This window comes from Hydractinia symbiolongicarpus, chromosome 3, assembly GCF_029227915.1.
Source record: "Hydractinia symbiolongicarpus strain clone_291-10 chromosome 3, HSymV2.1, whole genome shotgun sequence".
NCBI lineage: Eukaryota > Metazoa > Cnidaria > Hydrozoa > Anthoathecata > Hydractiniidae > Hydractinia > Hydractinia symbiolongicarpus.
The window spans coordinates 21,731,496-21,745,465 of record NC_079877.1 but is presented as its reverse complement, the minus strand read 5'-3'; positions in this window follow the sequence as shown (position 1 = coordinate 21,745,465).

The window sequence follows — 13,970 nt, the reverse complement described above, 5'->3', positions numbered from 1 at the left end:
GATGTGGCGAAAAAATTTAATTGACCGCTTATATAAAGAACGATTACATATGACACAAGTATAAAATGGCCTATTCCCAACACATTTTTTAAATTGGTTTATTTTTTCATCAGAATCAGGCAGATTGTTAACACGCTTCCGTTTTGTTGCTTTACCTTCCCCTACATGGCGTTTCTTTGCAGTTTTTTGTGCCTGTTGGCACTGCTCAGTTTCCCGATATTTACCTACGGACTCCCTTTGCTTCACTTGTCCCTGTTCCGTTTTTTTGTATTTACTTTTCGACTCTCTTAGCTTGGATCGACCATTTACTGTATTTTGATATTTGTCTATCGACTCTTTTATCTTAGCGTGTCCCTTTTCTGTTTTCTGATATTTGACTATTGACTTTTTCACCTTAGCTTGCCCCTGTTCCGTTTTCCGATATTTGCTTATCGACTCGCTCAACTTAGCTTGGCCGTGTTCCGTTTTCTGATATTTGCCTATTGAATTTCTTTGTTTCACTCGGCCTCTCTCAGATTGACGGTACTTCCTGTTTTGTTCTAGTTTTCTTTTTCTGCGAATGTTAAGCATAATGTTACCAGTTATCTGTTCAGTTGTAAGTATTTTGAAATATTGAGTTTCAAGACACATTGCTTCGCCAGGGGTGACGTATATTTCGCGTATGTAGTTTTCAACATGTTGCAATGAATCAAATTTTAAAACGGCTGACGCACCCTGTTCAGTTATTTGTCCTAAACTAGTTCGGCTGAGGATCAAATAAATAAATTTGTGGGTGGTCCCAAACTATAGCAAAACTAACGCCGCTAACAATGCCCAGCACTGCTTGCCCTTTATCGGAATCAGATGAATTATGAAAAGTGCGTAATGAAGTGCTATCGTCTGTAATAATATGAGAAACATTTTCTAAATTTTGTATTTGTATGACCTCATTTACAAGAAGCAAACTATTTGGGAGCTCAATTGCGCTAAAGTACTGGTTTGTGTATCTTAGGTTTGTGTACCACTTTGTTCCTTCGTAAAGGATATGATCAAGATCACCTGGATTCCAAAAAGAAACTTTTTTAAGAGCCGACCAAACGATCGCAAACAGGGAATTACACATACATTGTGTACCAGTAAAATTTCCAAGCCTAACATCCCCTTGATGAAAAGATCCCTGTACCGACTTTAGAATAGTGCAAGGCCCGGCATTAGTTTCAACATCACCAGAAAGTAAAAGTACCATACGGTGACAGCTTTTATATGCGGGGTTGATATTAGCGGTGGTAACGTGTGATCGAGAAAAAAAATCTTAAAAGCTAGAGAAACCTCTGTCATTTTGTAATTTCACCAATAAATTCACTACTAAATTCACGGATAAGTTCACTATTAAGTCCACCAATAATTTCACTATTAATTCACTATTAAGTTAACCGATAAGTAAATTCAAGTTCAAGGTTCAGTAAGTTCAATTAATTCTGAATATCTGAATGTTCTGAATAACTAGCTTTTATACTCTGTCGAGTTTCTTCTCTTTTATACTCTGCCGAGTCACGGTTGTCGAACCTAAAAAAAGAAAAGAAATTCATTGTAATTTTTTGTTTCAATAGCAAAAATTAACAAACTTATGTCTGCTAAAATACCAATACCTCACAAAATCAAGTTAAAAAGTATGTGACGCTATATAATTTTAATTGAAACATGCACTTAAAACAGCTTACCTCCCACTCCTAAATAAATTATAACCTGAAAATCGTTTATAAAATACTAGGTGTTAACCTGTTGTAATCCACAAGTTTGCTAGATTAGCTGGTTGTATACACGTTTTTTTTCCTATTTTTGACCGGCTTCAATTTTACTAGCAAAATGCTTCTAGGCCAAAACTGTCTTACTTTTTATTCTTCTCTTTTCTTTGTTTTAAAACACTATTTTCGTTGAGAAAAAAAAGACTGTTATTTTTAGAATAAATTTTTCAGGATGTAACTTCAGTAAAAAAATTGTGTTGCTTCTTGACCTGTAATTGAAAATACGCAGGGTTTTTTTCAATAAGAAATTTTTAAAAAAAATCTTAAAAATGTTAAGAAATGCCCAGCCTCAGTATGACAGAATTTAATTCCTGGAGACGTTCATATCATTTTGATTTGTATTTCAAGCCCACCCTGAAGTAAGGGGATGGCCTCTGTTTTGCATCATTAACAAAAGCTTTGAATTTCGCTCCTCCTGCCATAGCATACCAAGTATAACGGGAAAGTTCTCTAGGAATATGTCTAACCCATTATTTCTCCTAATCGATCTCTCAAGAGCGCTTGTCCAGCCACCGCAAACTTATCGTACTTGTTATTGTGTTCACGCTTAAAAGATATTTTTTGCTCAACATACAGCTCCCAATTAACAGTGTTGCAGTAAACATGAAAACCTCTAAGTGCAGCGAAAAATTTAAAATGTGTATCTACCATAACTTCAATCAAAGTAGATTTGAAGTTGTCTACGTTGAAACCGTATCATGCCAAAGTGATGGTCGAGGCGTACGAGTTCCTCCAATCAAAGAAAGGAGTTAGTATTATAAAATATGGTAGGCAAAGTGCTGGTATTACCGCCGCCGTTGAAAATACTCGGGAAATGGGTACAAATTATGTTCATTTGAACCCATTCGATGCTATGGAGTAGACATTTCTACTAAATTTTACATTGAATTTTTGTTGAATAAAAAATGTTTAGTCACATGAAAATTGTCAAAACTTGCCCCTAACCGCGTTAATTTCCACACACTTAAACTAGGTCTTCTCAAGCAACCGCGTTAATTAATGACCTGTTATTTTTAACCGCGTTAATAACCACACAGCGTTAATTTCGTGTAATAAGGTATATACAATTAAGAACAACAAGGCAAAAGTTTATATTTTAAATTGGTAGGAATAGAGTTTTAATTCTTGGTTCTCGGTTATGATCATTTTAAAAGAAAATACAAAAAAAAAAAATTTGGAGAAAATAAGTTGCACATTTTGATTTATCACCATAAATCATATACATGATATGATACCTTTTTATATGATAATTTTTGAGTAACATATGATTAGAACAGGCTTTATTATATTTTAAATTTTATAAGAGTTTGACTACAAGAGTTTAATAATTAACTGTAGTGAACCATTTTCACTGCAGTTAATTTGTATAGCCATTTCATTAAAAAGCATCAGTAGTCATTTCATTATAAAACATCAAATGTTTTGCCACTAACTCAGAGTATAAACTTGAAAAATGTATGATTCCATAAATGTTGATGCTGGATTTAAATATGTTGGTCATTTTTGTTGAAAATGATCAAAAAAATGTCAAGTATATTCACCCGACGCAAGAACAATCCATAAATTTAGCATTACAACCCGTCCCTTCTTAGTTTTGATTTTCAAAATAGAAAAAAATTGTTATGGCACAAATTTTGACAAAGTTTTCTATTATGCAGTGTATTAGAAATATTTGTGTGCACCCACCCAGCTCTTCTCATACAATTCCTAACGTGTTCTCAACAAAATCACCCACCTGGAAAATAATAGCCATTGAATATGTTTATTCCAGGTTAGCCATGTACACTGCGCAGCTAGCTAGCTACAGCTCATGAATGTTAAGTAGAACAAAACATTTTCTAACTTAATGGCCTTTTGTCAATATTAAACAATCAAGCTAAGCCAGATAAATAGATTAAAGTCAGTAATATTCTGATAATTTTGCTTTAATCGACAAAAAAAGTTTGTTGTGTCTTTTTTTCCCGCCATTTCTAAATCTTGCTTTTAAGGAAAGCGCCAAATTTGTATCTCATTATCTTTGGAATTTCAAAAATGCCCAGTATATCTTAGCATTTTTGACCAGCTTGACCAGCCTGTTGCAGGGTCATTGTTGGCCACTTTGTAATAACGGCTCAGGGGCCACAAGACCCTGGGAATGAGGTTGGTCTACAACCACTTACAGATCAAGATGAACCTAACGGATTCAAAGCTGGTGAGTGGAAACAAGATGCTAATAATATCAATGAATTGAAAGAGATTAGAAATTGGTACATCTAATAATTATAGTGAAGATGCTAAATGGGTCGAGAACAATTCACTTATTACTTCAATAACGAAGGTGCAGTTGATTGGCAATGGCATTTAGTACTTCGCTCAAAATAAATAATTAAGATTAATACCTTTTCGTTGTTAGATATAAATATATATACTTAGATGCTACATATACACTATTTTCATATAAGTTTACTTTAATTTCTACTGAGCCTCGATACTTTAATAAATTTTCAATTCTGAGCCTAATATATTCTTAAATTACTCTTATTTGTCACTTTAATGGATAGGCCATCTTAGCATAATATCTAAGATTCCTAAAAATTCCTGGTATCCCCAATAATGTGGCAACCATCTGATACCTAGAATATATTCTACTAGTGCATTCAGCTGGAAATGTACATAAGGAAAGTGAATGTATACAGCAAATTTTATCACATTTGAGCTTTAATATTCTTTTAAACTATATTTAAAAGTGTATATATTTTTTACATATCCCTGTAACTAAATGTCTTACAACTCCAAAGAAAACTTAACAAAAAACATACATTCAGCTAATTGTCTGCGTGCTGCAAATGATATAAAAGCTGTTGAATTTTCAGGTTTGCCAATCTCAACTGCCTTTTCTCCCTGCCTCTTAGTACTGGTATTAGACTATCACAAAATAATGTTGCCTCATCTTTTTCATTATCAATATTTTTTTTCATACATTTCATCATTTTATCATCTATGCTTTTATTTTCTCAAGAAATTGGTCAATATGTTCATTGGTAGAAGCACGCTTTCTTTTAGCACAGCTGGCATCATTCGAGATAATGAAAAGCGACTAAACATCTTGTGGAGACTGCAATGTTGATAATAGGACAAATGAACTATTTGATATCACTTAAATTTCCAGCTCAACTCAACTCTAAAGTATCTACAAGTTGGAACTGTTAACGCAACTGCTCCCGATCTGAACAAACCTTTCCTTTTGTCTACGCACTTCCTTAATGAATCTTTAAGATTTTTGAAAATTTTCTATAGGTAAGAAACTAGAGAGAAAAAAAAGTAAAAATATGTATGCATATAGCTAAAAGTATCTAGAATATAACTGAATAATACTTCTGAACTCACTCTATTTTTATGTAAACAACGAAAGTATTTTCTTTGAAACATTTACATAACAGATAGTAAAGTATATCAAGTCTTTTTTAGTTACATCAAATCACTGTGTTGGTTGTTAAAAATACTTTTGCTGATAATGTCATATTTTAAAAAGGTTTGCTCTGTATCATGCCATTCTAAATTATTATTTTAACTAGTCGATAAGGCCCGTGGAAAAATCCACTTAGACAGATGGACAATGGAAAAATAGGTTGTTTTAGATATTTTGCTGACGTCAGCAGTGCAAATTCCTAAAAAATTGGCGAAATTCATTTTATTTTTTGATTGTAATGTGTAGATATTGAAACGCTGATCAAAACAATGTATAGGATATGTTTTCGGGGAACGTCAAAGGAGATATAAGGGATTAAAAATTTTGCTGACGTCATCATTGGCCCGCCAAAACCTAAAAATTTTTTTTGAAAATTTGTATACCTATTGCCTTCATCTTATAGATCTTCAAACGCTGATCAAGAAAATGTATAGGATAATGTACTTTTGACAAACGGTTACGGAAATATTGTGCTTTAAAGTTTTTTGATGACGTCATCAACCCGTCCATTCCAAAACGGATTCGGGGACCCAGGTTTGGGAAACTTACCCAAATTGGTCCCAAGTGGTCCCTAGTTACCCACCCGTGAAAAATCATTGACTTCACCACCTCGTTTCCAAGTTATTTGGCCTCAAAGTTTTAGGTGCACTATAATGGTTTTATTAATTTAGTATATATACTTCCCTTTGACGTTAATATTATTTTAACGTTAAAAGTTTCGCGCCGTAACATCAGAAAATTTAACATATTGGACATGCATTTTTCGGCAACATCAAAGGAAAATGAAGACATCCACTTTGCCTGTTACAGACACACAGACACACTTAGCGTATTATTATATAGGCTAGTCGATAAGGTCCGTGGAAAAATCCACTTAGGCAGGATAACAGAGAAAAACAGCCGTCATTTAAATTTTGATGACGTCAGCAGAGACATGTCAGAACACAAATTTTTTTTACAGAAATGTGTATGCCTGTTGCTTTCATCGTATAGATCTTGAAACGCTGATCAAGAAAATGTATAGGATCGTGTACTTGTGACAAACGGATGCAGAGATATTAGGGTTTGAAGGTTTTTTATGACATTAACCCGTCCATTCCGAAACGAATTCGGGACCCAGGTTTGGGAAACTTACCCAAATTGATCCCAGGTGGTCCCTAGTTACCTACGCAGGAGATGACGTCAGTTATTTCCACCCGTTTCCAAGTTATTTAGCCTTAAATTTAAAACTGCAATGCAATTGCTTCACTAATCTTAATATACTTTCCTTTGACGTCAATATTGCTTTAACGTCAGAGTTTGGTAATTTACAGAACAAATTTATAGACGATGTTTTATAGACTTTATCAAAGCAATTTTATCCACTTTGCAAAAGTGATAGACAGACAGAACTGGCTTATTATTATATAGACTAGTCGATAAGGCCCGTGGAAAAATCCACTTAGGCAGGATAACAGAGAAAAATAGCCGTCATTTAAATTTTGATGACGTCAGCAGAGACATGTCAGAACACAAAACTTTTTTTTTCAGAAATGTGTATGCCTGTTGCCTTCATCGTATAGATCTTGAAACGCTGATCAAGAAAATGTATAGGATCGTGTATTTTTGACAAACGGTTGCAGAGATATTAGGGTTTGAAGGTTTTTTGATGACGTCATCAACCCGTCCATTCCCGAAACGGATTCAGGGACCCAGGTTTGGGAAACTTACCCAAATTGGTCAAAGGTGGTCCCTAGTTACCTACGCAGGAGATGACGTCAGTTATTTCCACCCGTTTCCAAGTTATTTAGCCTTAAATTTAAAAGTGCAATGCAATGGCTTCACTAATCTTAATATACTTTCCTTTGACGTCAATATTGCTTTAACGTCAAAGTTTGGTAATTTACAGAACAAATTTATAGACGATGTTTTATAGACTTTATCAAAGAAATTTTATCCACTTTGCAAAAGTGTCAGACTTACAAAAATGGAAGGCCACCAAATTTAAGCAGTTTTTTGTTGTATACTGGGATGTTTGTTATGAAAGGAATAGTCTCCAAAAAAGTTTATAATCATTTTATGAGCCTAAGTGTTTCAATTACTATCATGCTCTCCTTTAAACACAATGATGAAAAACATCTAGAACTGTTAAATTTTGCTAAACATCTTTTAAAATGGTTTGTTGATACTTCTTCAGGAATTTATGGAGACTGCTTTGTATCATACAACGTTCATTCTTTAATTCACATTCACCAGGATGTTGACAATTTACAATGTGGGCTTCAAAAGTTATCCGCATTTTCTCTTTGAAAACTTTATGCAAAGGATCAAAAGAATGGTACGAAAAAATCACCAGACACTTTCACAGGTCATAAAACGTATAAAGGATATGGAAATAAGTGATATGGGTTACCAATCAAAAAACCTGCAAACTACAATAAAACCAGCCATTGGTGGTGATCGGAATTCTTGGTTTCTTCTAAGAAGCAATAAAATTGGTGAGGTTGTTGGGTTGGAACATGAGGCAGACCATGTCGTTCCAAAATTGTATTGCTTCCAAAGATCATCATCCTTATTTACTGAGCCTCTCAACTCGAAAGTCCTCAAAATCTGTTTCCTGCAAAAAACAGTGAGTTTGTAATCCACACTATTTTAAAAAGTGACATTGATAAAAAAATTGTTGCCATTCCAGACAGAGAAGGAACTTATATAGAAGGAACAAATTTGTAGTTACATGATATGGTGTACTGTACATTTTTTTCTTATAATTGCTTGGTTTATGTTAATAGTCGTTCTTCATTATTGTTCATGTTAACTTACACTGTATGGAATATTAAATGGTAAACATTAAGTTAATCTTCGTTAAGGCTTCTGTTTGAACCTCACGAGAATTAAGCAACTTAAGGTAGATATGTAAAGCTTTTTCGGAAACTTTATACAGGAAATACAGAACCAAACGTTTTTTGGTTAACGGATAATTTGTTCAAAATACCTTCTTTGTGTAGATATAATTTTTTGGAACACCTTGTGTTGAAATTGATTTATAACATAATATTTCATAATAGTCTTGAAAATAATAATGTATTGGACAAGAGCTGTTTGGGTAGAGCCACAGAAGGATGGTGAAATTGAGGAGTATGAGATGACATTACCTCATAACTGGGTAAAAGCTTCTAGAGTTTATTTAATATTATTTATTATTTAATACCTAGTCATATACTTGTCATCTTCCATAATTTAAGTAGCTACGACGCCCACCTGTTTATCCGGGAATTGGGGGAAAAGTATAATACCCAGGACATTGGTTGCATAGCTGAAAATACTGAAAAATATATCAGCTGCAATGTTAAAATCAAGATACCTCTTACAGGTATGGGGCATGGTGGCGGAGAATTGTACAAGAAGATAGAAATCAGGTTTATTGACAGCTGTAGATTTATGGCATCAAGCCTGGATAAATTGGCAAGCGACCTCATTTGAACAAACGCTGGTGACATGAAATGTCAACATTGTACAGAAAAATGTCTAAAATTCCAAAGTATAAATGCCGACTATATAGCAAGATTTTGGTGTAAAATTTGTAAGTTGGAAACTATGAAGCAATTAAGTCAAGAAAAGCTGAAGGCGAACGTACCATCAATGGTAAAATTCATCGATAAAGATAATACTTTTCGACTAATGCTTCGAAAAGGCGTATACCCGTATGAGTACATGGATGGATGGCATCGATTTGAAGAGTGGGAGCTACCTCCTAAGGATGCTTTTTACAGCAAGCTGAATATGAAGAAGATTAGTGATGAGGATTGTGAATATGCGAAAAAGAAATGGAATTGCATAACTCCAGAAGGTGATAACGTCACTATGGGAGACTATCACGATGTGTACCTCACCACGGACGTCCTGCTATTGGCCGACGTTTTTAAAACGTTTCGAGACGTGTGCTTGACAAACTACAAGCTTGATCCTGCGCACTTTTACTCCGCACCTGGCCTGGCATGGAAAGCAGCACTCAAGTATACCGGAATTAGGTTAGAGCTCCTTACGAATCCCAACATGCTATTGATGATGGAAAAAGGTATCCGGGAGGTATAACCCAGGCGGTACATCGCTATGCCAAGGCAAACAACAAGTATATATGAGGTCAGTATAACCCGGATGATGAATCCTCCTACCTGCAGTACCTAGATGCCAATAACCTATACGGATGGGCAATGTGTCAAGATATCCCAACAGATGGCTTCAAATGGATCTCCAACGTCGAGGCATTTACTGAAAGGCGAATTGCGAAACTTATCGAAAAGAACAAGTACGGGTACATTTTGGAGGTTGATATTGACTACCCCGAGAGGTTACATGATACCCATAATGAGTTACCATTTTTACCAGAACGCACGACGTTCAACAAAATCGAAAAATTGGTACCAAATTTAAAAGACAAGCGTGGGTATGTGGTGCATATCAGAGCTCTCCACGAAGCTATAAAGCATGGGCTTGAGCTGAAGAAAGTGCATAGAGTCATCTAGTTTAATCAAAAGCCATGGCTTAAGGGGTGCATAGATTACAACACGATGTTGAGAACAAATGCAAAAAACGAGTTTGAGAAGGATTTCTACAAATATGGTAGCAAGCTGCAGCTCTGTTACATGGACACGGAATCCTTTGTGTACCACATCCGAACAGAAGATTTTTATCGTGACATTGCGCAGGATGTTGAGGACCGTTCCGATACGAGTGCCTATAATCCAGATGATGGGAGACCTCTTCCCATTGGTAAGCACAAAAAAGTGGTAGGTCTAATGAAGGACGAGCCAGGTGGAAAAATAATGACGGAGTTTATAACACTGAGGGCAAAACTGTATGCCTACGGGAGCCTTAGAAAAGAGGGCGGTGACAGGAACACGAAGGGCGTTAAAAGATGCGTTACGAAGACGTCCATCACTTCGACGACTATAGGCGATGCTTGGAGGAGGGCGCTGATATATACAAAAGTCAGGTCTTATTTTAGAACAAGAACCATCAGGTATACACCAAACAGGTGAAAAAGTTAGCATTTAAGAGGGCGGATGATAAGAGGCTCGTGCAGCAGGACCAAGTTTCCACGCTAGCCCGTGTCCATCGCTATACTTCTACCGTATGCCCTGATCGCGTTTTGTTTTTTTCGATATCGCCGTACAATAAAGAGAATGAGTCAGCTTGCAGAAGAAAGTTTTGAGCATGTGAGAAACCCACCGATAAACACCAGGTCCTGAAGGGGGCCCTGAGGAAAGGTAAAGGACATCTCCTACCGAAAAAATGTACGGAGGGGTTTGTTGAGAAGGCTCCCGATGAGGTTGTCGAGAAGGTACACGCCGAGTACGTACAACGTGAGCTTCAAGAGAAGGGAGCGAAAGCAGCCAAGGCGTTGACTACTCACGTAGTCAATCTGCAGTAAATTTGATTGGAAATTTTGTGGAAATCGACAATGACGAGGGCCTCCGAAAAAATGTTGAAGAAGACCCTATAATCCGGGACGCTATGGCAGACCTCGGTATACTGGTTTACTCTACAATTGGTAGATGTCTAGCTCCAATTTTGGTTGTTAGTCATACCATGAAGCATATGAGCAAAAAAGAGGATGGAGCGGAGGCTAAGAAGAACAAAGATGAGTAGCGTGTGTAGTGTTATTATCAATCAGCAGCAACCACCTGAGGCCACAGAAAAAATTGTTGAATTAAACAAAAAGCAGTCGGGAAGAGTTGCTGCTGCCAGGCGACTTGCCGAATGGAACCGATTTATTTAAATTTTTGAATTTAAATAAAATGAAATAACAAGAGGGTACTGTAGAACCTACAGTCAAAACCTCTTCTGAGGCCAGTTCCGTACAGTCAGTCTACATGTACGGTGTAGGAACACTAGCCGTATTAGCGGTAGGAGTAGGCGTCTGGTACAAAGTTTGTAGAGGCAAAAATGATGGAGAATCTCACAAGCCAGCGACTCATCCAGAGCCTCAGCAGGGGAAATCTCAGCCTCAGATTGACATCTTCAAGATGCATTGAATTTTTTCAAAAAATTACACTAAATAAATGAGTACAAGCAACGTAACCCCAAAAGAAAAGGAGCTTCTGGACATGCTATATGAAACCGTCGTGGATCTATCTTTCACATTTGCCTATGCCCTGGCAGGTAAAAAGTTTCTGGGTATAACAAGACCATCCAAGATGTATCCAAGATGGATACAAACGATGTCCTTAAGATGGTGGCCTATTTTGCAACAGGGAGAGCAAGTCGTGAAATGGCTGTGGAGAAAGGGTGGATCCCCGCGTCCATAGTCCCGAAGCCTAAATAAATTGATACCTCCGAAAAAAACAGTAAAAATTTGTGTTAGCCCCAAGGGTAAATACAAATATAGAAGAAATGCTCAAAATGTAAACACTATCTTTCCCCGGACAAGTATAGAATCAGGGGGAATAGTCAAACGAAAAGTTTCATAGGTTGCTTGGATAAGGCGAAGGGGCAGCGTGCCAAAAACAAATGCAAGACCGTGATATCTACGACGAAGTAGACCCCATCAGAATAGACGAGTTTTACTTGCCTCCCTATACCTTATTCACATACGACATCGTAATTCGGTACGCCGAGATTTTAAAGACACCGATCAAGATACCTTTTTTAACCCAGGACCCAGCCCTGTCAGCCAGGAGAAGGCACGACTCGTCAAGAGGTACCGCAAAGTACTTCGTTTCCTGGATGGTAAGCTATCGTTTGAAACACAGCCTATCGAATATAAGACCCGAAAGACCAATTTCTGCCCTGCCTGCCGGGGGTCTTTAGTGAACCATCATGAGGGCGTGTGGATTTGTACCAGCTGCGCCGCGATATATCCTAAAATACATAATAAGAAATGGTGTTATCAATAAAATGTTAGACGTAGTAAAAGACACCCACAAGGCAATCTTTACGGGTCCGACAAGCTGTGGCAAGACGCAACGTGTTCTGGATTTGCTCGAGAATGAGTATAGGGGACACTATCACAACATAGTGATACTGTGCCCAACAATTGAATGGAACAGTACCTATTTAAAAAGGGTCTCGCTCTGGAGGGACGAATATGTGTTCCTGATCGATCCTAAGGACCAGCTGTTTGAATGGATAGCGAAATTATCATCGTTACTAGCAGCTGAGAAGAGTTTGTTTGTCGTGGACGACTGTATAGCCGACGAGAGCCTAGACAAGCGGAGAAAATCCCTACTTGAATTAGCTATTTCAGGTAGACATAGGAAGCATAGTCTTTGGCTATTAACGCAGTCGTATACTGCTTTGCCCAAAAATTTGAGAAGACAGAAAAAAGCCTTGTTTTTGTGGTACCCTCATGAAAGAAGTGACATGAGGATGATAGACGAAGAGGCGAACTTGATTTCAGACTGGGATGATATAAAGGTTGAATTGAAAAAATCCAAACATGCATGCCTATACGTGAGGTTGGAACACCTTAAGACTTGGAAAATTTTGGAGTGAAATCTTCTGGCTTACGTTGGTATATTAGAAATGTCTTTTTCGCTATTCAACACCATACCTGCAGAAGCCATCGAGACTCTATTTGACAAACAAGATCAGCCTATGTTCAAAAGAACTGATGTTGGTAGGTTTTTGGGTATTGCTAATATCAAGTGCAATTATCAATATTTGCCCGAAGAAACCACAACAAGGCAAGAAATTGTGGGGTGGAAGGGGGCTTGGAAGAGGGAAAAACTCACACGATGTCTTCATTACATTGAACGGGGCCCTAAAGATTGCTGTCAAATCAAGAAAGCCTAAGGCCGTAGCTTTGACAAAATGGTTGGCCGGAAAGGGGGTGGAAAAATTACAGGAGACCATCGAGGACAGAGATATGGCCCTGGAATTGTCTCTATCCTCAATCTCGGGGACGAGATTAAGGATAGAGACCAACTCATGGTGCTGGGGGAAGAAATTGAGGAGCTACAGCAACGTACCGTGCCTTACCTCGAAGATCCTGGGAAAGATAACGGCATGGCTGTGATCCAGAAGAACAACAACGACCCCTTTCCATACCTGGCCATCTGTGGCCAACAGGGGTATGTGGCACAAAAAATACGAAACAAGCTTGTCGACTATCCCAGCGGTGGGATTGTCGTGCTGGCAGAGACCCCGAATTCTATTGTTCACTACAACTGACTCAGGGAGCGTGGTTGTATTAAAGTCAACCCAGAGCGTGTGAGACATTTCAGGCTTGGTGAACATCATACTCATCAACGTCTCCTAGATCTCACGGAATAATATGATGTAAACTTTTTTTGTATGGAAGGTTTGTCCATACAAAAAAGTTAATTCTACCTGAATATTACAAAAGATGGAAGAATATGTACAAAAAAATCAATTTACAAGGGATTACAATATCCATGTACCTGTACTACACTTGTATCAACGCGGCGTCAGTGACTGGTTATTGTCCTACCTGCCTGGAAAATTTTAAATATCGAGATGGAATCTACTATGAAGGTTTTGAATACCCTACCGACGCGGACCTTTTAGACAGGTTAACGTTGGGCGAAAAAGCATTGGGAACATTTGCGAGAAGAGATATCGATGAGGATCTAGAGGCTGATATTAAACGTCTGGGGCTCCATATTGTTGATGTTAAAGAGAAAAACTATGGAGCACTCTGTTATCAGGTCATCAAGGATAAGGAGTTGAAGCAATCGGATTTGGCTGATATAGCAACAATAGGCGATATACGCAACTTTCCGATACCAGATAGACGC